Source organism: Podarcis erhardii (genome assembly GCF_964252035.2).
Source record: "Podarcis erhardii genome assembly, chromosome: 3".
In the NCBI taxonomy this organism is placed as follows: domain Eukaryota; kingdom Metazoa; phylum Chordata; class Lepidosauria; order Squamata; family Lacertidae; genus Podarcis; species Podarcis erhardii.
Genome location: NC_138507.1, coordinates 69605698 through 69633187, shown reverse-complemented (window position 1 = coordinate 69633187; position 27490 = coordinate 69605698). Strand labels below are relative to the sequence as shown.

General features: G+C 41.3%; 2 long non-coding RNA genes across 2 annotated transcripts in view; one reads left to right on the top strand and one right to left on the bottom strand.

The window, feature by feature from the left end:
* Positions 1 to 23635, bottom strand: part of LOC309337685 — a 36030-nt gene extending 12395 nt beyond the window's left edge. The window contains exons 1-4 of the long non-coding RNA XR_014154485.1: positions 23515 to 23635; positions 16890 to 17017; positions 13113 to 13205; positions 7975 to 8181 (exon numbers count right to left, since the gene is read on the bottom strand). This is a non-coding gene — a long non-coding RNA (uncharacterized lncRNA). The remainder of the gene's footprint in view (positions 1 to 7974; positions 8182 to 13112; positions 13206 to 16889; positions 17018 to 23514) is intronic.
* On the top strand, positions 1970 to 4458 carry LOC309337699. Its single transcript, XR_014154506.1, has 2 exons — positions 1970 to 2048; positions 4007 to 4458. It is a non-coding gene; the product is annotated as an uncharacterized lncRNA (long non-coding RNA).
* Positions 23636 to 27490: the final 3855 nt, after the last annotated feature.

Here is a 27490-nt window from a genome sequence, read left to right as displayed (position 1 = left end):
AGATACAAAGAATACATTCAAAGCAACATAATTAACAGGAAACTAAAATATTATCTTAAAGATTTTAAAATAAAACAAATAAATATAAACCCCCCAATACATTACTCAGTGTCACACATCCTCTAATAAGATACTTCATCACTTTTCCGCAATGTATGATCTGATTGCTATGTTACATTCATGCAGAATTTTTACACGGAATTGGCATATGATGTACAGTGCAATTCTTAGGAACTATACTTGGAAGTAAATCCACTAGGCTTGGATTCTAAGTTTGTGTCAGTGGAACTCCTCTGATGTGATGTTCCCCCTGGCAAAGGAGAATGGGAAGATGATTTTTTACTCATTCTTCCTACAACCCCCAGCAGTATTTAAAAATCTGGTCTAGGCAGTTGAAGAAGAACCCTCTAGAACAGTGGGGAAGGCAATGCAGGAGGAGAGCTTAGGGGAACAAGTGAAAATTGCCTCCATCCTTTCAGCTAATGAGAGCCTACACTGGATCAGAGTCTCTTCTGTGACTAGAAGGCAACCTGTTGTTTGCAGAAGGGCAATTCAGGATGCAAGGCACTGAATTCACTCCTTGGTAAGTGCATTTAGATTTGCAGTCTCAATTCCTCACTGCCCTGCATAACCATTTTTACCAATACAAAGCAAATGCAATGTGGAGGCAAAATGCTAATCTGTTATCCTTGGCTTACTTGGGCACAATTAAATATATAAGATTGCCGAACAATGGTAAATGATGCCAACTGGTTTGCATTCACCACAGATACTTCAGAAAACTCTCAGCACAATTTTAAAAGGCAATATTAGAATGATACCATCAGCATAAGCATTTATATCTTATTGGCTTCCAGAATTTGTTCACATACAGCGGTGCCAACCTGAACAAAATATTGGGGGAGGGGGAGGTAAGCCCCGCCCCACATAACAGATCACATGAGGCAGTACATATACACAATTTGAATGGCAATGCCCATCAACTTGGGTGGGGGCTCAAATATCTTATGGGGGAGCTGAAGACACCTCAGCCCCTAGGAGTTGGCTCCTATGTTCGTATACCACACTGGAAATATCCCTGGACTATTCAAATAACTGGAGGCAAAGTTCCAAAGCCTTATTTGGGCATTTACAAAGTCTATCCATGGAGGTGACACCAGTTGAGGGTGGAGGTGTACGTCATCACCACTTCCAATGTTTCTGATTAATAGAAGGGCTACAATACTGCCAGATGGTTTGGTGGAAAGTATAAATACAATTTAAATAATTTAAAAAGTGTCTGTGGTTGTAATTAGGCCTGAATAGTGCAGTTCTGTAAACAAACCCTGATCTGAAATATTATGGTTGCCATTTTGCAACCTGCCAACCTTCTCATGAATCTATTCATGAATTATTCCACAGAAATGAGCATTATGCATTCTTGTGATTTCTGTATTCTCATATCATTTAATGCCAAATCATTTGTATGCTCACAATAATCTAAATCTTCCACCAAACCATCTTTAGTCTGATTTCTGTGCCAAATCAGAGTGGCACAAGAACAACTGTTTATATATATCCCATAATGCACTACAAATAACTGGAGTCTTTAACTGGAGTGAGCAACTGACAATGTTTTGGAAGGCTATGAGTCAGGAAGGTAAATAGGATCTTTGTCATCTGTCCCCAAGAGACCTGTAACAAGAAACTCCTGACTCACCCAAATACTGTGAGTCAGGAAGGGAAATAGGATCTTTGTCATTTGTCCCCAACAGAACGGTAACAAGAAACTCCTGACTCACCCAAATACAATAAAGCCCCATTGCATTTAGTGACTATACTAAATAATGACACTAGACAGCAGAGCAAAAGCAACCAACAAATGGAGTTCTAATTGCCAGCTGCTGCTTGGGGCTTGAAAAATCAAGCAGAATGCTACCTATGAGTTTTGCACACTACTATCCCATTGCAGTCCCCCCCCCCCTTACAAGCAGCAGTTCTCCAAGGGTAGGCAGGAGACCTTCCTAGCCCTAACTGGAGATCCTGATGATTGATCTTGGGATCTTCTGGTATGCAGATCAGCTGCTCTGCCACTGAGCTACAGCCTTTCCCCCTTTTGAATGCACAGTTTTCCTTTCTTCAAAGGCACAGAAGAGCTCATAATCCAAGCACAGTTACTTTTTTCTAAATCCCATTTGCTTCCAAAAGCTATGTAAACATCTCTGGGAAGGACTGTAGTTCCCATGTCTGAGCCATCCAAGCCATTCTATATTGAAAAGTATAAGAATGCTACAGGCTGAAAGAAAAGTCAGAAAGATTTCTGAAAACACTCCAGCTGAAACCTATTTTTAAACATAAAGGAACAGCAAAAGGGGGAGTAGGGTGACTTTTTCCTACAATTTGCCGAAGTGCCACTTAAAGCTGTCCAAGGAGACGCCAAAGATATAGGATGCGATGCTGCCTAGAGAGATTGCATGATCTTGAGGAGTAGTGACGGTATTGACATTGTGTTTTCACTGTCGCTGCACTGACAGCACAGACTGTATCAAAAAGTTTTAAAAGCAAAATAGAGGTTAGATCCATTATCGATACTCTAAATTAAAAGAATAAATGAATCACCCAACTGTAGTTAATAGGCAATTAACATAATTCTGGACCGGTGTAGCTGAAAGATAATGAAAAAGCTGATTGCAAATGAACCAGGAGTAATGTGGGAGGTTGTAATAGTCCCATAACTCTGAATGAGAATCCTGCTTCCCCTCTTAATTCTGGATGCTTTGATTGGCGAGGGCCTTTATTGTGCCATGAAACTCACCTGTCAGAGAAGAGGACATGGAAGGGGCCTTTATGTCTCAGAGGATGGGGCAGAGAGGGAAAGCTCCACATTTTGGAGACTGTTGTTGAAGAGAATGAGAAACAAAAGAGAAGAATAAGGACTAGCTGGGGAAAGGGTCAGTGAGGTGACTGCAGGACCCACAACTCTTTCTATAGGCACAATAGCAACACAGGGTAGAAATATGCCAGTCCAAGGGGCCTGGGTGACCCCCACATAATGTCCTATTCACACAGGAGAACTTGCTTTTGAGTAAGCATGCATTGGCTTGGGCACCTGGCAGGAATTTGTAAGCGGCTGCCTGTGTCATCTACTGTGACTGGTAGTGGGTCTCAACGGGGTCTCAGGCAGATAACTTTCACATCACCTTCATACACCCAAACTGACCCCCCCCCAAACCTGGAGATGCTAGGAAGTGAACTTGGGAGTTTCTGTGTGTGCAAAACAACATGGGTTCCACTATTAAGCTACACAGTAGGTAAAAATGAAGACAAAGATCCTGAAAAAGCCACATTTGTTGTTGCCATGAGAGAAGCTAGATGCTGTTGTTGCTTCTCAGAGCCTTCATAGTAACCCTTGCTGAGGAACCTGGATGCAGCCTTTAACTGCAGCTACACAGGGTGCTTCAGCCTGCCTACTCAAACAGCTGATGGGCAGTCACCAATACATGGCCAGCCCATGCAGTGTTGTGTGCACTTTCAGTGTTTATTCTGGGAGAAAATAATTTTGCCTATATAGCAGAAGCAGTAGTCCATTCATGGCAGGGAAATGAATGTCAACTATAGCAAACACTCTGAGAGGCTAAAAGCTTTCACTCTCTCTATTTGACCTCTCAGGTCAAATAGCACACCTCTCAGCTGAGTGGTGATTTTCAAGGAAAAGCGGCTAGGAGGTGATTAGAAAGTAAGCTAAGGGGACCCACTGATGGCTTTTTTGCTGGGCAGAGGAGGGGTTATAATCTAGAGATGACCCTGATGAAGCTATTGTTGGGACATGTTACTAAAAAGCAGGGACTAGGTACTGGAACTGGGTGGCTTATAGCCAACCTGGATGATTTTATCTCCATGCTCTTACAATAGTCTGAGCCCTACGTGAGCACTTAGATTCATTTAATATAATGCCACTGTTTAAAATGGTTTTCATTTTAAGTGACAAAGATCAAAGGGATAATAATGTCCTTTTTTTCCTTTGCAGAAGACTCCTCTATCCGGATTTTAAAACAGATAAGCATGTCTTTACCTGTTCACCAAGGGTGAAATGATTCTATTATCACATTTGCACAAAATGGCAAACAAATTGCAGTCCTGGAAAAAGCTAGCATGTTTGTTGGAGAATCTGCCTCTCTCTCTCTCTTTTAATGGACTCACTGAAAAATGTTCATTTATTGAAAATGACATGTCATCACCCCAAGTTCCACTCTAACCAAGCTAAACTGAATTACCACAGATTTTATGGAGGTGTTTAATGAATGTCTAAATCTGGATTTCAGATATTGCACTTCATATGTCGTTCTCTAAACTGCCTCACCGTATTGCTTGATGCATAGTTAAAATACTATAAAATGACTAAGCATGGATTAACAGAACTGTATACTGCCTAATTGTTAACAAAGCACATAAGCAGTTATTATTATGACTGCAATTGTTTCTTGGGTTGCTGTTCTATTTTCAGCAGGAACAGATTCAAGCCTTCTTCCCTTCCTACTCCTTCCCTTCCCCATCCCAAGTCACGTTTACACAAGCTAGGGACATCAAGCTAATTTGTTTATACAGATATAGTATCAATCAGAAAGTCAATGGAGTGACCTCCAGATGTACTTGAACTACAAATCCCATCAGCCCCAGCCACTGTGGCCAATGGTCAAGGACGATAAGGCTTGAGTCCAACATCGTCTAGAAGGCACCACATTAGCTACCCCTGTTATAAAGAATACCACCATCCAACTCCATAGCCTACCTATGTACAGTAATAAAATGACCTCCTCCAAAAAGTGGCACATTCTAGAGAATGACAGGTGTTCCTGTGTCCTGATCAAATGAACATGACTTTAGTGTGCTACCTGAATGCTAGGCACAGCTATTTTTCTTTGTATTGTATGTCCTTAGTGTCTGATTCTTTCCACAGAGTGTCACTCATATCCACATATACTCTTAGATGCATATTGTGGGGGGTGGGGTGGGGAGGGTACAGAGATGTAGAAAGCTGACAGGAAATCATGGTGCTCAGCAGAAAACTAGATATTTTTGACTCTCTAAGCCCACTGGGCAATGGATGACCTTCAAAATGTGATGCCCACATGACACTGTCAATGGAAGTCTTCCAAAAACTATTGTGCATCCTTGGATAAATTTAAAAGATCCTGATGTGGGTAGAAAATAATAATAATAAATAATAATAATAATAATAATAATAATAATAATAATAATAATAATATATTAATTATACTGCACCCATCTGGCCGTCCCTCCCCAGCCACTCTGGGTGGCTCCCAACATAATATTAAAAACACGATATAGAACATTTTTGTGCTTCAAGTGTTTACTACTTTCCATTGATGAATACTGTGAAGCTCATTAGCTCAGGGGAGCCAAACATGACATCATAACAGTGGCAAGACTGAATTTGGGCTTAGTTTTCCAGAGAAAGAGTTGTTCTTGCTCCCTCTCTCCTGTCCCTCTCTCAAAAATGAGGAGGATTCAGCCAATTGTACCCATCAGCAGAAGTGCTGAGCAAGGTCTTCCACTTGTGCTACAGGTTTCTCCTCCCCCCACCCCCACCCCGACTCCTGAAATTGGCTCAGGTAGAGTGGGGGGTTGGCAGTGCATGGGGAAAAGAGACAGATGAATCATTCCATATGGCAAACCAAAATGCTTACCCTGACATAACAATTGCCTTAGCAAAATACTGAATGAGTTTGTTTTTTTCTTGTAGGGCTCTAGGGATTGATATTTATCTGCAGACCCAAATCAATTACTTTTACCCCAAGGAAGTACTTCATCTGTTTTCCCACCCAAACTCTATGAAGCTCACTTGGCCAATTACACTCTCTCAGTCTAATGTACCTCATAGGGTGGTTGTGGGGATAAAATGAGATAACTCATATGTATGTATATTTCTGCCGAGAGAGAGAGAGAGAGAGGGAGAGAATTTCGGGATAACTATATAAACACCTCTTTCTATAGTAAATATCAGCTATATTGCATAATATTCATCAGGTTTTAGTGCAATGATTTAAAGTAATCTCTTTTTCCTAAGCATTTTAACACAATTGTTTTGAAGCGCAAAATTAATCTAGCTGCTTTGAAACCCTCCAAAATATGAAATAAGAAATGGGCTTAAGAACAGAAGCTTTCGGGAGGAGGGAGAGAAAGGGAGGTTTGAGTCCATTAAATCCTCCTAAATACTCATAAGCTCATCAAATTTCATCTATAGGATATTTAAATGGCTCCAGTTAATACAAAAGTTGAGCCCCTCACCCTTGTCAACATCTTATTCTTTATAACATTCCTCTGAATTTGCACTTGGGAAATTTTATTACCTCTAGCAAATGTAACAGTGTTCCACAGCTAAGGCAATGCTGAATATTCTCCTATTTTTATTTTTGAGCCAAAAATAGTGACTCAGAAGAACAGAAGTAAAGGTAAAAAAAAGTAAAGAACCTCTGGACTGTTAAGTCCAGTCAAAGGCAACTATGGGGTTGCGGCATTCATCTCGCTTCAGGCTGAGGGAGCCAGGATTTGTCCACAGACAGTTTTCCAGGTCATGTGGCCAGCATAACTAAATCACTTCTGGCACAAAGGGACACAGTGACTGAAGCCGGAGCGCATGGAAATGTAGTTTATCTTTCAGCCGCAGCGGTACCTATTTATCTGCTTGCACTGGTGTGCTTTCAAACTGCTAGGTTGGCAGAAGCTGGGACAGAGCAACAGGAGCTCACTCCATTGTGCAGATTTGAACCGCCGACTTTCTGATCAGCAAGCCCAAGGGGCTCAGTGGTTTAGACCGCAGCGCCACCCGCTCCCTCAGAACAGAAGTATTCAGCCTTTTAACTGTGGGAATATTCACTTTTTTCATTTATATTTAGTGACCTGCCTACTGCTGAGGTGTAATCACCCCCTCTACTATTAAGTGAGCCTGTGTGAGTGTTGGACTAGGACTTAGGAGATCAGGGTTCAACCACAAAACTCACTGGGTGACTTTGTCAATCACAGACTCACATCCTAACCTATCTTACAGGGTTGCTGTGAAGATAAAACGGGGAGAAAGAGAACAATGTATGCAACCTTGAGTTCAATTGGAAGAGAGGTGAGATTGATTGAATTTCTAATCAATCAATCAATCAATCAATCAATCAATCAATCAATCGTATTTAAAGCCATTTTGTTGCTCATAAACCATTTTATATTGGCATACTAACACCTTTAAACCTCTATTCATCTATAAATAAGTATTAGAATTGTGGTAACAGTATGGTTATTGCTGAATCTTTGGAGCAAGCGGACTAATTCTGGCCCATGCTTAATCCTCAAATTAACCTAGTTTATCAAAGCCAATGCAATTCTTTCTTTCAAAGTGAAACTGCGTACAGTACAATCTCAAGAGTAGTATTGCTAAGTCTCCAGAATTGACATTATTGTGATGTAAGATACTTGTTTATGCAAATGTGTGCACTAGTGCACTAGCAAATCTCATAATACATCGCTGAAGACCATAAATCAAACTTTGGCTTTGCTCAAATGAACAAATTTTGAAACAACTCTTTTGCAATTCCTATACTTTGCCTTGGTCCTAAATTAGCCACATTTCACAGCCTTTTTAATAACAAGCAATGCAGTTTGGATATTATCTGTTTGCATTTAGCACTACTGATGAACAATAGTTCAAATTTTGAAAGTCGGGGCTTCAATAATAAAGCCTGATTTTCTTAGCAATCAAACACAGGCACATTCAACCACATCCACACACATGTCTTTGTGAATAGGACTCAAAACAGCTGCAACCTTCTAGAAATTAATTGGATTCCAGATCATTTGCATTTTACATAGTTTACCAATAAAAGATTGAGATAGCGGCTTTATTAATGTGCAGACTAAAAAGCTTTCATAAATAAAGTAAGGAGCACTTTGCCGAGCTGTAATCCAAATTTTAATAAATACACTTACCTCCTCCTCCACTCCTGATAATACTGCAGGGCCCCCTCCAAGGTGAGAATTGATATGCAGGACTCAAATGCAGGCAGCTGTTGAGGATGCCTAGTGATTGCCTAGGGCCCTTACAGGACTTCATCTGGCTAGGCATTATGATTTGATAATGGCCATTTTCAGACAACACCGAAGGCAATTCTAGGATTTACTGTCACAATAGACATACTAAAAATAAAGTCAGTGTAAATAGATTAAGAAACTGACAGAATAACAAGGCAGAAAGAATTAGAATGAAAACAGAAATACCAGATGACAACTAAATGCATTTGCAGTGGTGGAGATAGGATAAGGGAGCTGGTGGATTTATCTGCTGAGTGGAACGTTTTCATCCTGCTTCCGTCCTGATTAAGTGAATGGTTATTTCATTGGGAAAAGATTAAACTAGCATTCCAATACAGTACTCTTATCTTGTCCAGATGCCCATTGAGCCTCACTTCTTCCTAAAGCGAGACAAACCTCTTTGTTTATTTTTATTTAGTCATAGAAGTCAAATCTCAATTCATTAACTTGCAATGCAACCAGGGTTGCCAACTTGAATAAAATATGGGGGTGGTGTGGTCAGGTAAGCCCCGCTCCACTTAACTGATCACAAGGCATGGCACACACACGCACCATTTGAATGGCAATGCTCATCAACTTTGGGAGCCCCCAAACCCCTCAAGTGTTTTATTGGGGGACTGAAGGGACCTCGGCCCTTGGGAGTTGGCTCTTATCAGTGCAGCCCTACACGTATCTAGGTCCACCTGAGTCCAATGGGACTTACTCCCTGGTAGGTGTGCATAGGACTGCAGGCTTAGACAAGATTGCCGCTCACATGGTTGTATCTCTGACTGAGATGGTATGCCCTTTTGAAGCACAATTTATGACCAAAATAAGTGTTTGGTCGACTGTCACCTCCCTTGCTCTGGCACTGACAACCAGCATAGAGCTGAATGCTGTACAGTGGGCAACCTTTTAGGACCAAAGGCTCATTTGGAATTTTGAGAAAGTGTCATGGGCACCCCCTCCCAGTCAATTGTTTCCCCCTCCCCCAGGGGTCTGGGTAGAAGTTGGATTCAGTAGAATAAAAACAGACCCTCGTGAATTGCATGGTTTCACATGCCCCCCCAGCCTTCCTCCATAAAATTAAAGTAGGGATGGGGAACATTAGGCTGGAAGTGGCTGGAGAAATGTGGTAATAATAACTAAATGCAGAGTCTCCTTTCCTTCTGCCAATCAAGACACAAATTGGGAGAGGTAAAAAAAAAAAGTCTCTTGGCAACTGACCCTGCCTTCTTTGATTGCAAAGCAATATATTCACTATGAAGAAAGTTGTTGATTTCGTTAGGGTTTACATACAAGGAAGTTTACCTAGGCTTGCAGCTGTAGAGAGGAACATGCCACACTTGGGAAATACATTTAAAACTACTGATTGCTCTTAAGAAATGCTAGAAGGAGTAAAGGTCGGCATTTCTTTGGCCAGCATTTAAAAAATCAGGAAGATCTATAGGTCAAATTCTCCCTTTGCCCCGCCTGGCAAACCACCTGAATACGCTATACATACAACATCGATTTTCCAAAATAGCCAAAATAGTCCATTGGGAACTGAGCATGCTCAGTAACCATAGAATGCTGAGTGAGGAGGAGGAGGAGGGAGAGACGAAAACCTGTGGGGAGGGAAATGACCTGGAGTATCCTGGAAGAGGACATGGCTAGTTGGGGTGGAACCCTGAAAAGCAGCACTCTGCATTGCAACATTTTGTTGTACTTCTAAGATGCATAATGGAATGATAAGAGTGTCTGAGGACATCATCATCTTATTTATTTGAGTTTCATTAACCTTTGCTGAAAATCTGCCAATGTAATTTTGACAGCTCTGCATAGCCAAACCAGTTTAACATTTACACATCCCAGGAAGGATTTGAAAGACACAAGCTCCTGCCATTTGTTCCTTTTAAAGGCTTTGCGTATTACACGCAAGCTTCTGAACAGTCAAGTGGGGTTTGGATTCCTAGAGCGACCATGTTTGTCAGTGAGAAGGAACTGAATGGTTGCTGCCTCTAAGACAATGAAAACAAGTCCATTTTTGTTTCCACTATGCACAGACATCAGAGCCTATGTCGAAAGGAGGAGGAAAGAGGGAAATGAGGGAAGCAGAAAGCAGCACACCAAACTGATGGCACAAAGCACAGCCTCTGGCAAGATGTCAAGAAGGTTGCTGCATGGTGTGCCACTTAAAAGGGAGGCACAGAGCCCCCACGCCCACGTTTTCTGATAGCTTCTTTAACTGCTGTTTAAGAAGCCTCAGGAAGGACCATGAGTGGCTAAAATGTGTGTGTGAGAGAGAGAGGGGGGGGGGAATGAAGGAAAAACTAACAAAAAATTAGCAGGTGATGATTTTACCAAGAATGAAGCGTTGTGGTATAATTTTGTCCTCTGTCCTGGTGTTCCTTTATTCTGTTTTCCCCCCAAGCATGCAGCAAAAGTACAAAACGTATTGAAACACTGCTGGGCCTTCTTACATGGCTGGTGGGTTATGTTCAGTTTAGTTGGGCCACAGGCTGGTCTTGTTCATCCTTGGAGGTGTGGTGGCAGAAGAAAAAGCAGTTTTTTAATTTCAGCTCTGAGAAACCGAGGAGAACCCTTACGTCCCTAGGTTAATATGCAGAACGGCAGTGAAATGTGACCTGTTGATGCTGTTGAAATGACAAACAATGAGAGCCAGTGTGGTGCACTAGACTTGCACTGTGGAGACCTGAGTTCAAATCCTCATGCAGCCATGAACCTCATTGGGTGACCTTGGACCAATCATTACATCCAAGCCTAACCAACTTCACAGGTTTGTTGTGAATGTAACATCAAGCTGTGGGGGGACCATTTATGTTACCTTGAACACCTTGGAGAAAAGGTGGGATATAATTTAATAAATAAATAAATATAATTGAAGCTAATATTTGCTGATGAGAGTAGCAAGGTCATTGGTGTCAAACGGAACGCCATTCTTACAATGTCTGGTGGCTATTCTGGGGTCTTCATTAGGAAAAGGGATGATTGCAAGTACTTTTGAATGAACTCTTCCCTACTGGGTTCCATCAGAATGCCTTCTCTTATGAAGTATAGTTGAAAAGCTGGCCTTTCACAGCTATCCTTAACAAAATAACTTATCTTTTTAGAAGCATTTCAGGACACCGTTTAAAAAATCTCAGTAATTCTTTCACTGAGCCAAACATCTAGCACTCTTAATTTCTCAAATGCAGGGATAATTTCTCACACCCCTCCAAAAGTCCCCTCCCTCCGCTCTAATGTGTCGATACAATTTAGGCTAATGCAGTGCCTGGCAAAGACTATTAATTTTGGTTTTGCTAGTATATAATACGTATAAGCGCTTTGCTACAAGTTTTGGTGTTGTTGCTCTGAAGTTTCAGTGCAACTCCTCATCTTTTTAAGGCAAACTGCAAGCATCTCATTGCATTTTCCTCATTAATGTGTCAAGATGTTTAATTTTAATCCAGTAAGTAATACTAAAACACAAAACTGGAAAAGGGTCTAGAGCTTTTGAAATGCTAAACAAGACTTTCTGGTTTCTATGAACTGCTCTATACTCTTGGTCATATACACTATAAGTAATAAAATTCTGTTGATGGTTTTCCACCACCCTCACCATCATCAACAAAGCTTAGGTGAAATAAGGTTGGGCTGGTTTCTCCTTGCATAAACAGAATATTTCAAAAACATTGCATGGAGAGTTGTTTAAAAATCCCCACAAAACAGTGGGGTTTAACAAAGAGACTGAAGAACAAAAGACAATGCTGGTTCTGCAGGCTAGTGAAATTTTTGACAGGCTAGCTGGATTATTTTGGAAAAGTGAAACTATTGTGCCAAGCTTCTGTGTCCTGCTCCTTCACTGGACTTGCCTCTTGGGGGCTGGAGAGCTGCTGCCAGTCCAAGTAGAAATACTAGGCTAAATGGATAAATTGACTTGGAATAAAGGCAACTTTTCATTATGCTATGACTTTGGATTATGGCCAGCACAAGACCATATTGTGATGATCTTGATCTCTGACTTCCCAGCTGTTGAGGTATATATAGTCGTTCGGTATTGGTCTGATCTAATGTGTTACAACAACTAGCTCAGACCTACAATTTAAATAGTTAAGGGCTTTTAAATCTAATTGTAAGTGGCAAAAAGCTAATTCAATTTATGTTCCTCCCAACCAGCCATGGTTATTTTTTAACATTAATTTTAAATACTGATTTTGGCATTAGCTTGGAAGAAGCAAAAGTCAGCCTGGTTCTGTTTGTCTTCACAGACTAACCTTTGCTTAAAACTGGTTACGGTCATTGCAGTGAGATGCACACACCTACACACACACACACACACCTGTACCCATCCATTCCCTTTGTTTTGTAGTACACATATTAAGTATGCTAAGAACATTTTAGATCTGTGCCTAATTTTTCCATCAGTGACTAAGCACCTTTCAGTCATTACCAGAGTCATTAATTTAAGTATCAACGTTGTCTGGATGTACTGTTCTTCTCCAGTGCCAAGGATGTCCAGGCAGCCATTGATTTAAGAGACAATATCACTTGCTTCCAAGTTTATGAGGCAATAAACAGCCCCCGCATATTGATGAATGCGAAGGTGTTTGCTCAGCACATTTGCAGGGGCCGTTTATTACCAAGTGCTGTGCTTTAAAAGCAAATGAAATTGCAACTATTCTCTTCTAGGTTTCTTGCGGGTGGGGACAGAATGGAGGGGGGAAGAAAATAAAACCTGTTGTTTTTAATTCGTTCTTCCGCTTACCTTCCTCCTGCAAGTAATTAATATGACTGACATTACCCTGCTGATTTCCTTCCAGCAAAATGGTTTAAGACAGCTGTTGGATTTCTTATGCCATTTCCAATGAAAATGCTTTAAATATAGCCAGAGAAAGGGAACATGTCTCAGAACTCAATAGTACTTTGGTATAGACCTTGAACAAAAAACTCCAATATCAATCGTATTTTACTAAGTACAGAATAATCACAATTTTTTACCATTTCCCCACTGCCTCAACCTCTCCCCAGCATATGAGAGAATAATAGTAAAGTAAAATCCTATTGGTTTTTCTTACCATTCTCAGCAGTTTTTGAAGTGATGCTCCATAAGTGGGGGGTTCTCCTGACAGTACATTCTTTATGCCTCCTCTTGGCTAACTCATCAGGAGCTGGAATTGCAAGATTATTATTAATTTCTCATGCAGTCTGAAACACCATTTGATAGCTTTGAAACAGAGTGATGAGTGTGTCAGCAAACTACAGGTGAGTTTACAGAAGCCAGCAAGAATGCTTTTTTTGGAATCTGGCTATGCTATACATTATTTTGGCGTGGGTGGGGAGGGTGGTTAGAGAGAGGCGGGATGGGGGAGTGGGAGATTAATTACATATCTCTGTGCCACCAGTGTAGTTATGAGCATGCCAACTAGGAAAGCCGCTTTGGGGGGGGGAATAGACAATCAAAAATGCAAAACTAATTTATACTAGTGGCAATCTCATTCTGTTCCTCATTCTCCATTTCCATCATGGTGAGAGACTACGGCTTTTGTTTTCTTTGTGAAACTGTTGGCCCATGCGAGGGGTACAGTACCTCCATATGAAAACAGGCACCCAGGTGCAGACCATCCTTTTGGAGCAGGGCCTGTATTTGAAAGTTTGCTTCTGCAACAGGGTGCTGTGCAGTGATGAAACCCTCATGCCTAGCACTGGTGGTGGTGGCTTACAACATAGTATTTTTTGCAGGATCTGAAAGCCCAGGCAAACGTTTTGATGGGTGGCTGATGTTGATAGCTCTGTTCTGTGCTGTTTCTGTGCTCTGGCAGAAGCAGCAACAGCAGAGAGGAGAGCATTCCCTTCTTTCCTTGTCTTGACACCCTCCATGGCATGTTAAGAGGCTTGAAAGGGCAGTGGCCTCATAGGTAATGGAATTTATCCAAATGTCATTGCATTTCAGGCAACACAGTTCTCTCGGCTATGATATGCTGCAGGAAGAGTGGTGATGCTTGTTGTGGCATATACTAAGGTGATGGAGACAGAAGGAAAAAATCCTCCTCCCTGCTCTCCAATGCTCCTTCTGCCATCGTCTCCATTTGAGGAGGAAGGTGTTTTGGGACCTGGTGGTCAGGGTTGGCCAAGAGAAGGGAATCTGGGAAAGCTTTTCTGGCCTGGATGTTGATCTGAGCTGCAAAAGGGTTTTTGTGTGTGGAGGTGGGGTGTGTGTCCTAAAATCTTGCCTCTCATTCCAACTAATTCCAGTTAATTTATGAGCTCTGCTTCAATGAACTTAGCTAGTATATCCAATTCATAGTGGCCACACAACCCAAAGGACTGGAGCTACTTTTCATACTGCAGTTTGCACTTGGGCCATGCTCCAAAAGTGCTTTCCAAAGAGTCGGCACAAAAGTACATGAAACAGCTTGCAATTTTAAAAATGCTATCAAACAATATGTTCTAATTACTTTCCAATTTCAGCAAACTGTTTTATCTTGGAAATTTAACATCAGGATTATACTTTATTTCATGGCTTTTATTATTTTAATCATAAATTCTTGAGGGATGTTACCGTGTGGAGTGTGCGCCTTCGCAAAGGTAGGTGGTCTTCAAGTAACTGATTAGGCATTTAAAACTCTGCACAACCTACTCAGTTTTTAATTAGTTCCATAAATTACCACGAGGCACCATAAATCCAAAGCCATCTTTATTAGAATAATACACTGATATTGAGCTGATTTTTTTTTTCATTTGTAAAGAATTTTAAGAGGCTCACTAAGTAATCCTGTGTGGTAAGTAATTATCTCTATTTTGTGGAAGTAGAAACAAAGATCAAGACAAAATTACTTGCCCCTGTTCAGAACAGATAGGTTCAGATAGTTCTCTTCACTCATTGCTAAATCATTATTCTCTCTTAAACAACTTGTAAAATGTGACAGTCCCAGTACTCATTATTTTATTGCTCTACTGTGCTGAATTACAATACCAGAATCCCTTTGGCTCAATATTGACAGTTCTGCTTCTCACGCATTAGGACCATGATCTATTCTGTGAACATGGGGGTCCCCACAAAGTTCAAGGGAGCCTTCCACCCATTCTTCATTGGCAGCCTTTGATCAGAGGGGGCACATTCCACAATGTACCTGCCCTGTCAGGCATGGGAGGCTCTATCACCTCCCACATATGTTTAATAATTTGCTTTAAAGATTTATAGTTTACCTTTCATTGATACCAATAACGGGCCCAGTTGAGGGGGTAGAGAGAGAAGGGTTTTTGTGTGTGTGTTTTTTAAAGTCGGTAAAACAAAAAGGCTGTTCTTAAATCACCAGCAAATAAAGCAACTAAAAACAGCTAAACAGAGGAGCTGAAACAGAGGAGCATCAAAAACCTAAAAAGCCTAAGCAAACAGGTATGTCACCACCATATCACTGCCTAACATACTCATAGGTACGGATGGAGGGGGGGTGGTCTGTGTCTTGGGACAACTTTTAAATTTAATCCCCCTCAGACACTATGCATGGATTGGAATGTACATCTGCAGATTAAGTCACACAATCAACAAACCAAACTGCACGAGATGTATTGTATTATGAGGTGGTTCAAGGGCTGCCTCTTTTTTTTCAACATTTTAGTCACGTAGAGCAGTTCTGTGTCTGAGTACTAAAATACCCCTCAAACTATGTTAAAATATTCCCAGAAAGCTACCATACATAGTAACCTACAGCCTCTTCATGGGGAATTTCACAGAGAAAAAGATGGCTGTCCCCATGTTTCGCTGAGGGCAGTGATCTTTTTCTCCACACAATGTTCTTGGTAGTCTTCAAATGACTTTCCTTTTCAAAATAGTTATACTGTACACTGCCCTTCACCAAACTGGGTTTCATTTTGTGTGTAACAAGAGAGTAAAAAGCTCATGCTCTTAGTAAAACCAAAAAACTACATTTCCTTCCAAGTAACCCATCACTCAACCCATCATCCATCACAGGTGGCGCTGTGGGTTAAACCACAGAGCCTAGGGCTTGCCAATCAGAAGGTTGGTGGTTCGAATCCCCATGATGGGATGAGCTCCCGTTGCTCGGTCCCTGCTCCTGCCAAGCTAGCAGTTCGAAAGCATGTCAAAGTGTAAGTAGATAAATAGGTACTGCTCTGGCGGGAAGGTAAACGGAGTTTCCGAGCGCTGCTCTGGTTTGCCAGAAGCAGCTTAGTCATGCTGGACACATGACCGGAAGCTATACGCCGGCTCTCTCAGCCAATAAAGCGAGATGAGCGCTGCAACCCCAGAGTCAGTCACGACTGGACCTAATGGTCAGGGGTCCCTTTACCTTTACTTAACCCATCACAGTTAGGGCCCAACAATATGTGGTGTTAAACCTGTCTTTGCATCTAATGTGCAGGGGAATTTTGCAGCCAGCTTGCTAACTCACCATTATCTCCAAAGCATCTGTAACATGCATTGGACCTGCCAGGTCTGTACTGCTGCCAGGACTCAAGGCGGGGGTGCTATTATTGGCTTATTAAGATTGGTATGCTGACATTTTTCTGTGGCTTCATATTCTAGTTATTAATAGGCCTCTTCTGCCTATTGACCTTGGTCTGCAACCTCATCAATATATACTGCTCTTCATTATCCATTCTGTGCCTCCTTATCTTGTTGGGGGGGGGGGAGAGAATTCACCCCTCCTTTCAGGATCTCTTGTCGGGGCTCACAATTCACTTCAACATCAAACAACCGTTTATGAAAAGGTGGGGGATCTTTTTTCAGCCCCAGGGCCATATTCCCACATGAGCAAGCTTCCTAGGGCCACATGCCAGTGGTGGATGGGTGCAGAGGCAGAAGTAAGCGGAGCATCAGGTGAGACTCTTACCTTTTTAGAACAGAAGTCAGAGGTTTCTACATAGAGGCACAACCTTAACACATCTCTCAATCCTCCATCCAGGCAAGCAGGAGCCATAACCACATTTTAGGGACACATTCCAACTAGGCAGAAGCACCCTAGGAGAATGCAGAGTGAGATCACTATGGGGTGGCTGTTGGTTTCTGCTCTCTTCACTGTGCAGCGAAATGCTTGTCACAAGACAATGTTTACATTCCACAGTCTGTACTGTTGGGTTTTCCCATGGGAAAGGGAGACTGGATGTGACGTACACTGGTTTCCTGTTTTTCACTGTTCTTTGCAGTTCAGTGTGTGCTTTAGAGGAGAGAGGATGCTTTTCTCTGCTCCGGCAGAGGCAAGATGTTTTTTTCTGTAACATACCAGCTTTGAAGTGTAAATAAAGCAATATACAGTATGTAGCACGTACTCCTCATCATTCCACTGTGCACGGGACTACTGCTTATCAACAACAGTGGCGCCTAGGAATCAAGTGTGCCACCTTGACCCTGCAATTGAGGGGGGTGGGACAGCGCAATATCAGCAGCACGCCTTGTGGTATGTGTGAGTGATGTCAGCATGTCCATGCCCCTGATGTTTAGTTGGAAACAAGCTTATTGTACACTTCACTCTCTTGCCAGCATCAGCACCAGTGGATTACAAATGCTGGGTTTTAAAATTTCTATTTTTTTTTTAATAAATATTTATTAAGATTTTTAAATATAAATGCATACATAATAAACAATCTTACTTCTTTTACAACAATTTCAACACTTCTTTGGACTCCCTCACGTCTCCTGCTCCCATTTACATCATTAAAAATTTTTTCCAAACAAATTATCAACTTGTTTACAATCTCATGTCCACTCATTCAAATATAATCTAGCACTTCTTCCAAAAAATTTTTATATTTTCTTTAGTCTCACTTATCATCAAATTTAAATCTAGTTTAGTGGTGGCCAATTTTTTATAATCTAGCATCCTTCTTAACATTCAACCAAATTACATTGTTTTTGTAGATACATCTTAAATTTCTCCCAGTCTTCCTCCATCTTCTCTTCTCCCAGATCACGGATTCTGCCGGTCATCTCGGCTAGTTCCATATAGTCCATCAGCTGCATCTGCCACTCTTCCAGTGTGGGTAGATCTTGAGTTTTCCAGTTTTTTGCAATGAGAATCCTTGCTGCCGTTGTTGCATACATAAAAAATGTTCGATCCTTCTTTAACACCTTCTGGCCGACAATACCCAGAAGGAAGGCCTCTGGTTTCTTTGTGAAGGTATACTTAAATACCTTTTTCAGCTCATTATATATCATTTCCCAGAAGGCCTTCACCTTAGGGCATGTCCACCAGAGGTGAAAGAATGTTCCTTCATTTTCTCTGCATTTCCAACATTTATTATCAGACGAATGGTATATTTTGGCAAGTTTAACTGGGGTCATGTACCATCTATATATCATTTTCATTACATTTTCCTTCAGAGCATTACATGCGGTGAAGTTCAGCCCAGTGGTCCACAACCTTTCCCAGTCCTCAAACATAATGTTATGCCCAATGTCCTGTGCCCATTTTATCATAGCCGATTTAACCATTTCGTCTTGTGTATTCCATTTTAGCAGCAAGTTATACATTCTAGATAGTACCTTGGTCTTTGGTTCTAACAATTCTGTTTCTAACTTCGATTTCTCCACCTGGAACCCTAACTTTTTATCATTTTTAAAAACTTCTTTAATCTGCACCAGTGGATTACAAATGCTGGGTTTTAAAATTTCTAGAGGGGTATTGCCTCTGTTGCACTCCAACCCACAAATGCTTATGCCATAATAAATTTGTTGGTCTTTAAGGAGCTAGAGGGACGTGGGTGGCGCTGTGGGTTAAACAACAGAGCCTAGGACTTGCTGATCAGAAGGTCGGCGGTTCGAATCCCCGCAACGGGGTGAGCTCCCGTTGCTTGGTCCCTGCTCCTGCCAACCTAGCAGTTCGAAAGCACGTCAAAGTGCAAGTAGATAAATAGGTACCACTCCAGCAGGAAGGTAAACAGCGTTTCCGTGTGCTCCTCTGGTTCGCCAGAAGCGGCTTAGTCATGCTAGCCACATGACCCAGAAGCTGTACACTGGCTCCCTCGGCCAATAAAGCGAGATGAGCGCCGCAACCCTAGAGTCAGTCATGACTGGACCTAATGGTCAGGGGTCCCTTTAGCTTTACAAGGAGCTAGAAGACTCTTTGTTGTTTTAATTTTACAGGTCATCTGTGTTGTACTGGTATAAATGTTATTATGTTATAGCAAGGATAGGAAGCCCGGTCCCTCCAGGCGTTGCTGGATTCCCAACTTCTGTTTCTGTGCAGCCTCTCAAGATCTAATGTAGAAGATGGCATATACACCTTTGAATAAATAATCAAGTCATCGTTGGCCCTGCTGGCTGGGGTGGACTGGAGTTTGAGTCTGCCGTCATCTGAAGAGCCACAGGTGCTCCACCCCTGCTTTATATAATATGGAAACTTCTCTTCCAGTATGCTGACAGTTAGATGGCCTAGTAATGGCATCGCCACATTGTTTCAGCATTGTTTGCCCAAAAACAGTTTTTCATAGCATCCCAGGTAATTTAGTACAAGGTAAAAAGATTAGGACTGCGATCCCAGGAAGAATTAGTTATGCTTAAACCCTTGTGTAATTAACTGGAATCCTATGCACCACGTTCAATGTGAATTAATCCCAGTAATTGTGTTCAGGACTGCAACCTAACTGCGGTATATCTAACACTGCATAGGACTGGGGTTTTTTGGTTTTTTTAAAAGAGAACAGTTTTTTCTCCCTTTCCCAGCATAGAAAACACTTTTCCTACAAGGGCTGAGGGCAAGCACCTAATATATAAACTACTTCAAAGTTTGTTAATTATGAAAGGAGAAATGTAATTAGTCATCATAATGCTAGAGATCAGTTTATAGCCAGTCTTTTTCAATTAAAATTGCAATCTATAATTTTCCTGGAGGAGTTACATGTCTCAGATCTCAGCAGATTAAATTCACTGTGTGTATTAAGAAAAGTTCCATAAAAGGTTGCCATAGAGAAATGAATTGACACAGCATACAATTCTTTTAAAAAACAAGCTAGCTTCTGACATCTTTGCAGCTTGTAAACTATTTGCCTCCCTTTGCATTCTGTTTAGAATATTGACCAAACCTAGCAAGACATTTGCCATCAATAATATTTTGAGGACTATATTTCTGAAGATATCAATTATGGTTTAGTTCCTTTAGCCTCAAGTTCGTTTGAAGCCTCTGTGAAACCATACCTGGGGTGAATGAGAGGAGAGAGGGAGACTCCTTGCCTCATGAGAGCATGCACATGGATAGACAGGATAGATAGTGTCGTTTTATGGAATTAATTTACCAGCGGTATATAATAAACCATATATAAGAATAATGTTATTCTTATCTAAAATTAGTTATACTCATAGTAGACCCACTGGAAGCAATATCAAAGTCCATTGATTTAAGTTGGTCTTCTCTGACTTACTTGGGTATTACCCAGAGTAACTAAAGATCAAATACAAAATTATTAACCTCAGTCAGTCTTCTATTAAAGGATCTATACCAGTGGTTCCCAATTAGCTAAGTACTGCGGTCCCCCTGTTTTTCAAAAGCCAAGCCAAAATTTTGAAAATGTTGATATCTCTATGGTACGTTTTTGCTATGTAAATAGTGACACAGACTCCCTCGGTGGGCTATGCAGACCCCTTGAGATCTGTGGACCACCAATTGGGAACCACTGATCTAGACCATACATTTAAAGCACATTGTTAAGAGTGCTGAGAATTATAGTTCTTTGAGGAAGTAACTAGCGTTCCCAGGATGGTAGGGGAAGATTATACTAATCCTAGATTCTGCTTCTGTGTGGACACAAACAGGCCATTCAAAGGTATGGCTTAATTGTACCCTGGCTCTGCCCTTCCCACCTACAACTGCTCCCTCAGCCTGTAAAGCAAGATGAGTGCCGCAACCCCAGAGTCGTCTGCGATTGGACTTAACTGTCAGGGGTCCTTTACCTTCACCTTTTTATGCCACTTTCGTATCACAGGACTTAAAATGTTATAAGCTTCCACTTCCCAACCATTCCAGAGATTCTTTTTCCCCTTTGGACAAGGAGATCTATGGTATATTTGTAATATTTTTTCTTACAAGTGGAAGCAGCAACAAATATTGAGCAGAGGAGGAGACAAATGGAAGGCAGTCTGCACAAGGTAGCATATCTGCCTCCTGCTCTGCCTCACAATTCCTTAACATGGACCACTCATCCTTGCCTTTGGGAACTCCTCCAAAGAGGATTCCTCTAGCAGGGGCAAGTTCAATTTCCAAGATGGATTTTTAAAGAATAAATTCTATTGAAATGGGGAGTGTTTCATTCGTCACTGGGAACGCCTCAGGCACTATCCAGCAGAGGTACAATGATATCAACTTAACAATGCTGGCTCTGCTTAACTTTGTTACACATTTTAGCAGATATCCACTATGAAACAACAAAGATGTGGTTTGATCACCACAGGGATGATACAGAAAATAAGAAATAATGTGTACCACAGACTGCAGAAGGACATGTGTTTTCACCTCTAGTAAGAGATCATTTGTACCCTGCCTCTGAGCTACAAGTCTACTATTTCTAGTTCAAACTCATCAACACAAGTCCATCTGAATGTGGAGAAGCCGCTATGGCTTCTGGTTGGGATGACACTGTGTTGATACTTCTGCACCTGCACATCTAAAGGGCCCGTAGTAAGCTGTTGGGTCCCACCAATAGTTGTTAGTTAGTTAGCTAGAGTTCCATCCCTCCTGAGTAGGGCATGGAACCTGGGAGTTGGTCTACCTGGTGCTTGTCTGGCATTGTAGCTAAGTCCATCCAGAGATTATCCAGTGTTTGGACATGGAGACAGAACTCCATGTTTCTTTTGTAGATTGCTTTGTGCAGATAATGGATCTCAACTGACAGTCTTATTCTTTTTTAAAAAGCAGCATTCTAGTTATTAGTGGAGACAAGCTCGAAAAACCTGTGGGCATTGTTTGATGAAATCTCAGATGGTAAGGCAGAAAATGAGTTCTAGTTGTCATGGGGTGGAGTTTCTAATCCCATCCTCAATAACATGAGAAGCAGAATAAAGCCTGCAAAAAAAACAAATAGATGCAGCTTTGTGAGATTTGTATAATTTACTCAAATCACATAAGTGGGCTTTTCTTGGCACAGAACTCAGGTTCTCTAGATGACAAATTTGGTTTTTTATTGGCAATGGTTATAAAGATGTGCCCATTTTTCTCCTCTGAAACACGTTTCCAACAGAATACCAGTTGCAGCTATGGTTCTTCTATTATTATGGGCCCATTACGGGAGGTGCCAGTGGCTATAATTAGTTGGGGAAATTGATTTTGCAGGAAGCAAAGTGTGTGCTAGAGCATGGAGTGCAGGTCACAAGCAGGTTAGTTGCAAGCTATAATTGGAAATCTAGGAACTGAGGATAGGTAGAAAGGGGAAAGAAAGACCAGTTGGCAGATCTAAATATATTTTAGTAGAGAAACTACCTATGCACTTCTCAAAGGGTAGCTGATAGCCTTATGACAGGTCTCCTGGTTCTGAATAAAGGTAGCAGAGCTTTAAATTAACAGTGATTTGTGAGGGTGAAGAAATGAAAATGGGCTGGTTTTTTACGTGGCATCTTCATCTATATCCTTCCATGTAAGGTCAGGCAATGGCAAATTCTTAATGATCCGACGATAGCTACTGTCATCAGGAGAGTTACTTGAGACATAATGTAACTCCAAGCACCGAGGAATCAGGGAGGTGGGCAGATCCCAAGAACCATAATTTACCGAAAAGAAGAACTTTTTTCATTGGTTAAGTTTTGTTTTATTGCATGCACAACCATTTCCTTTATCTCGTAGCTTGGAACATTTGGGATGCCTGCTGGTTTGTCCTGCTGAAGGGCAGTTCTTCTGCTCCCATATCTCAGTGGTGGTAAGTGGGCTCTGCTGCCAAGCTAGGAGAGGGAGGTTTTGCTACCACCCTTCATCTACAGATCTCAGGCCAGTTCACAATGTGAAAGCATTCATGATTGTGGAGAATATCAGCCTGCTCTGGATAAGCCAACCTGTGTGTAGAAAAAGGTTTCACTGCGTGGCTCAGGTGATCTGTAACCAAAGCAACGTGTGATTCTGCAGGGGGCCAGGCTGCATCCAGCACATGGAGCATGCACACTGTGTGCCCTGATTAAGACACTGTCAATGTGGTCAATGTTCATAGCTTCAAGTAACTTCTGATAGGGCAAGATGAAAGCAAATAATTGTCCTAGCATAAACATTAGCTCTTAACCACCTACTTTCCTTACAGGGAGGGAGGGATGACTTTGTCAATTTTGACTTCTCTCAGTATCTCTTTTTTCAAATCTTAAGTGCAGATCTTAAGGTGTTTTTTTTAAAAAAGCAATAAGGTGGTGTATAAATTTTATGAAATAAATACTTTTCTCCCTTATTCAATTTTGCCCAATACAATCATTTTTGCAAAACAATTTCCCCCAGTAAAATGCATTTTTGTAAGTTCTTTGCACCAATATATACATTTTAAGGGACATTTTACCCTAGTATAGGCATTTTTCTACACATTACTTGGCTGGAGACCTGCACTGCAAAAAATCAGAGAAGTATGAATTTGGAAAGATGGCTGTGTTTTAGAATGTACATTGTTTGGGAAAGTTCAGTTCATCTTTAAATACAAATTGAATTGAATTGAATTTCCCCCCATCCCTACTTACAGATGACCAGCGATGCTACCTTGAATAATGCTAGCCACAGCTTAGATGGGTTGGACACTGTGAAGCCATCAGTGGATACACTGACCTGAAATTTGCTTATGGTTTTCTGGATTTTGGTGTTTGAATATATACTGTATTTACTCGAATCTAATGCTCACCTTTTTTGGGTCAAATTTCATTGCAAAAATTAAGGTGCATATTAGATTCCATGGCACATTTACATTCACCAGCAAATACTTTTTTTGGTTTAAAGGTTCTGAAAATTGAGGTGTGCATTAGATTCAAAGGTGCATTAGATTTCAGTAAATGTGGTAATTTTTTTATTCCTTTGCAAGGTGAGTGGTCCTATGCCTATTAATCTGGAAGCAAAATATAAGGTAAAATTGCTTCTGCATAGCTGGAGGTGTGCAGAAATAAACTGGTCTGTAAATTAAAAATCAATTAAAAAACCCCCAGGAAGAACCTTATGCCCAGAGGCCCAGTGAGAGTCCAAGATCTATAGAAAGCTTGGGGGCAGTTGAGCAACAGACAGCTGGGGGTGTCAGTTGGATGGGGTGCAGGAGAAAATGATGGGGGAACTGGATGTGTTGAGTCCTCAGATTTTATTACTTATTTCCGAGATGGGTGATTAAGGATCGGTAGATGCACATGATGAGTTTAAAACCTCACCTCCACACATTATACGGCAATGTTTTATAAGAAATGAAAGTTTAAAGGACAGTTTTTCCAGGTTGAAATCCTGAACAGGGAAGCTTCTGTTAGGGGTTGGGAATACAGTGCAGCATTTTTGTTTCTGGGCCCAATTCCAAGTGCTGGTTTTGACCTATAAAGCCTTAAATGGCTCAGGACCGCCTCTTTCCATATGAACCCACTTGGACTCTGAGATCATCTTCTGAAGCCCTTCTTCCTGGGCTTCTTCCACAAGAGGTCCAGAGGGTGGCAACACGAGAATGGGCCTTTTCTGCAGTGGCTCCCCATTTGTGGAATGCTCTCCTGAGGGAGGTTTGCCTGGTGCTTTTGTTATACACCTTTAGGCGCCAGGCAAAAACGGTCCTCTTTAACGTTGATTGACATCCTATGCCCTTTTAAAATTTGTTGGGAGGGGTTATTGGGTTATTTTTATTATATATTTTGTGGTTTTATATTCTTATTTTATCCTGTGAACTGCCCTGAGACCTGTGGGTATAGGGTGGTACATAAAATTTATTATTATTATTATTATTATTACTATTACTATTACTACTACTACTACTTTTGTTGAGGGCTATACTTGCTCCCTCTTAATATTAAACTTGAGTGATTCTGTACCCATCTGGTTAGGAAGCCAAACAGGATAATCCAAGAATAGATCAGGGATACTGCATACTCAGGGGACTCCTAAGATACACAGAAGGAAATGAGTTTAAAGACAGAAGGAAAACAGGAACAAATGGACTGAAAAGGGTTGGAAGGTTCTATGTCCCTTGAGAACATTGAAAGAAGTTGAACCATATTATGTGGAAGGTGTCAGTTGGCAGAAAAAAAGAAAAAAAAAAGATGGAGGTCTGGAGAGAGGGAATTGGTCTGTTTAAGTCTCTAAATAATTTAAGAGCAGGGAGGTGGTGCTTAGGGTCAGGCAGATGCATGCCATCAGGTTTGTGGTTCCTATGCTCTATGGGAAAGTTTCAGAAGAAGAAAAGGGCAGTGCTTTCTTAAAAAAAAATAATTTAGGGGTACAGTGGTACCTCGGGTTAAATACTTAATTCGTTCCGGAGGTCCATTCTTAACATGAAACTGTTCTTAACCTGAAGCACTACTTTAGCTAATGGGGCCTCCTGCTGCTGCAGTGCCGCCTGAAGCGTATGTAACCTGAAGCGTTTGTAACCCAAGGTACCACTGTACTCTCATTTTCCTACTCGTATTGAAATACTGCCCCTCAATGAGGCCGAACTTAGATTCACAACATGTTTAGGGGTATCTGTACCCCTGCGTACCCCCAGAAAAAAGCAGTGGACAAGGGTAACCTTTTTCTCCTTAGGTTCAGGAGTTGGACCAGGTTTTTTGTACTATATATAGCCACAGCTCCTGAGGGCAAAAGCAACTGAAGGAGGCAGGGAGCAGAAGCTCCTTCTCCTCTCCTCCCTGTTCTCTCCTTTCTGAGAATGCCAAGTCAGCTGCTGAAGCCTTCCTATATTTCTTCATAACCAAACCATACCATCCAACATTGATTTCCATTTCCCTTTTAGTCTTAAGGAGACAGCAATTCTCCAGGGCTACAAACTGGACCCCACCCTGCAATGGTGCAGGAGAGGCTAAACACGCCTGGCTTTGGCACAGGGTTCATCCTGCACTTCGGCCTACTTCTGTTTTGTGCCTCCCCTCTGTAGCTTAGTGGGCTCTGTCAGGCAATGCTACATACAAAGAATTGGGGTTTTTGAGAGGAGAGAGATTTGTTATGGACCTTAACAGTTGCATATTCTCCTCCTTCAGGCTTCACAGCATTTTAAGGCTGGCTATGTCACTGGGGTAGAAGGAAGAACGGTGTGGGTGTACTTACAGCCTCCAAGCCACTCAAGATGGCCGCCGTGTGGCTCTGCTGTCAGAGCAGAATAGCAGCGGTGGGGATGTGCCAAGAGGTGTGGAGGCCGGAGGCAAGTGCTAAATTACAGAGGCCACAGAGTTAGTAATTATCCATGGATTAATAAATGAATATAGTTAGGTACAGTATTCCAAAATATCAGAAAGCTGCTTTGCTGCAAGATGACTCAGAGGGGAGCGAGGCTTTCTTTAACAGGTGCAAGGAAAAGACAAAAAAATAGAGAAGCAAATCTTCCCTTTCAAATTCTGTGGTAAGAGGCATGCTAATATGCTAGGACAATGTGCTTAATTATATGTAAAGTGGAGATGGAACATGAGGTGAGGCCACTGATTTTAAAAGTGAGACATCTGGAGCATAACAAGGGAGATGCAGGCTTTTATTTCATAATGGGTAATATAAAAAAATATAATCCCATGCATTTCAGGACTTAACTATGATAATTAATCAGATTTTATACAGCCATAATTATTTTTTTTACTGCATAAAGTAGGGTTGCACGAGGTAGGCTCTGCCCAGAATAATACTGCCAAAATTAGACTTTTGTTTCAAAAGGTCTCCCTTCCTCACATCTTTGGACTGTCTGGTTTAAATAATTTTAGTTAGTATACAGTGTTTCTGAGGTGGGTAGGCCTGTCAGCTAAGCAACTAAGGGCTAATTGTAATGTTACATTCAAATAGATGTGCTAAAGACAAAAGTATGGAAATTGGTAAAAACAAACAAACAAATGTTCTGAAACAACAATTGTGAGGCTTAACACACATTTAATAGAGCAGCACTAAAAGACTCATGGCAGAGAAACCAGTGATGTTGGGTCTGTGAAGGAGTCTGCCCCTTTTACAAATTCTAGCTTGCTAGACTCAATGCCCTCATTGACATACATATAGGGCAACATCACGCCCACAATGCTCCTCTCTCTCCTTCCTATAGAATTTTTGTTGAGATAAATGTATCTCATTGGTTATCTGCATCCCATCAGGATTGCATTATGCTTGCTGTATCAATGCTGTGCTCTAAGACCAAGTTCACTCATCTTGGCCTGGAGGCTTCTAGCCTACCATATAAGCTATATAAGTGCAAAAGACACTTAGAGGGACTCATTTTTTGAGTCCCTCTAAGTGTCTTTTTTGCACTTGTGTTTTAGGCTACAGTGTTTGGCTCTCTGAATATCATGTGTCCCTGCACTCTGAAAGTCTAGTTTTACTCTTCCCCTATTTAAATCACC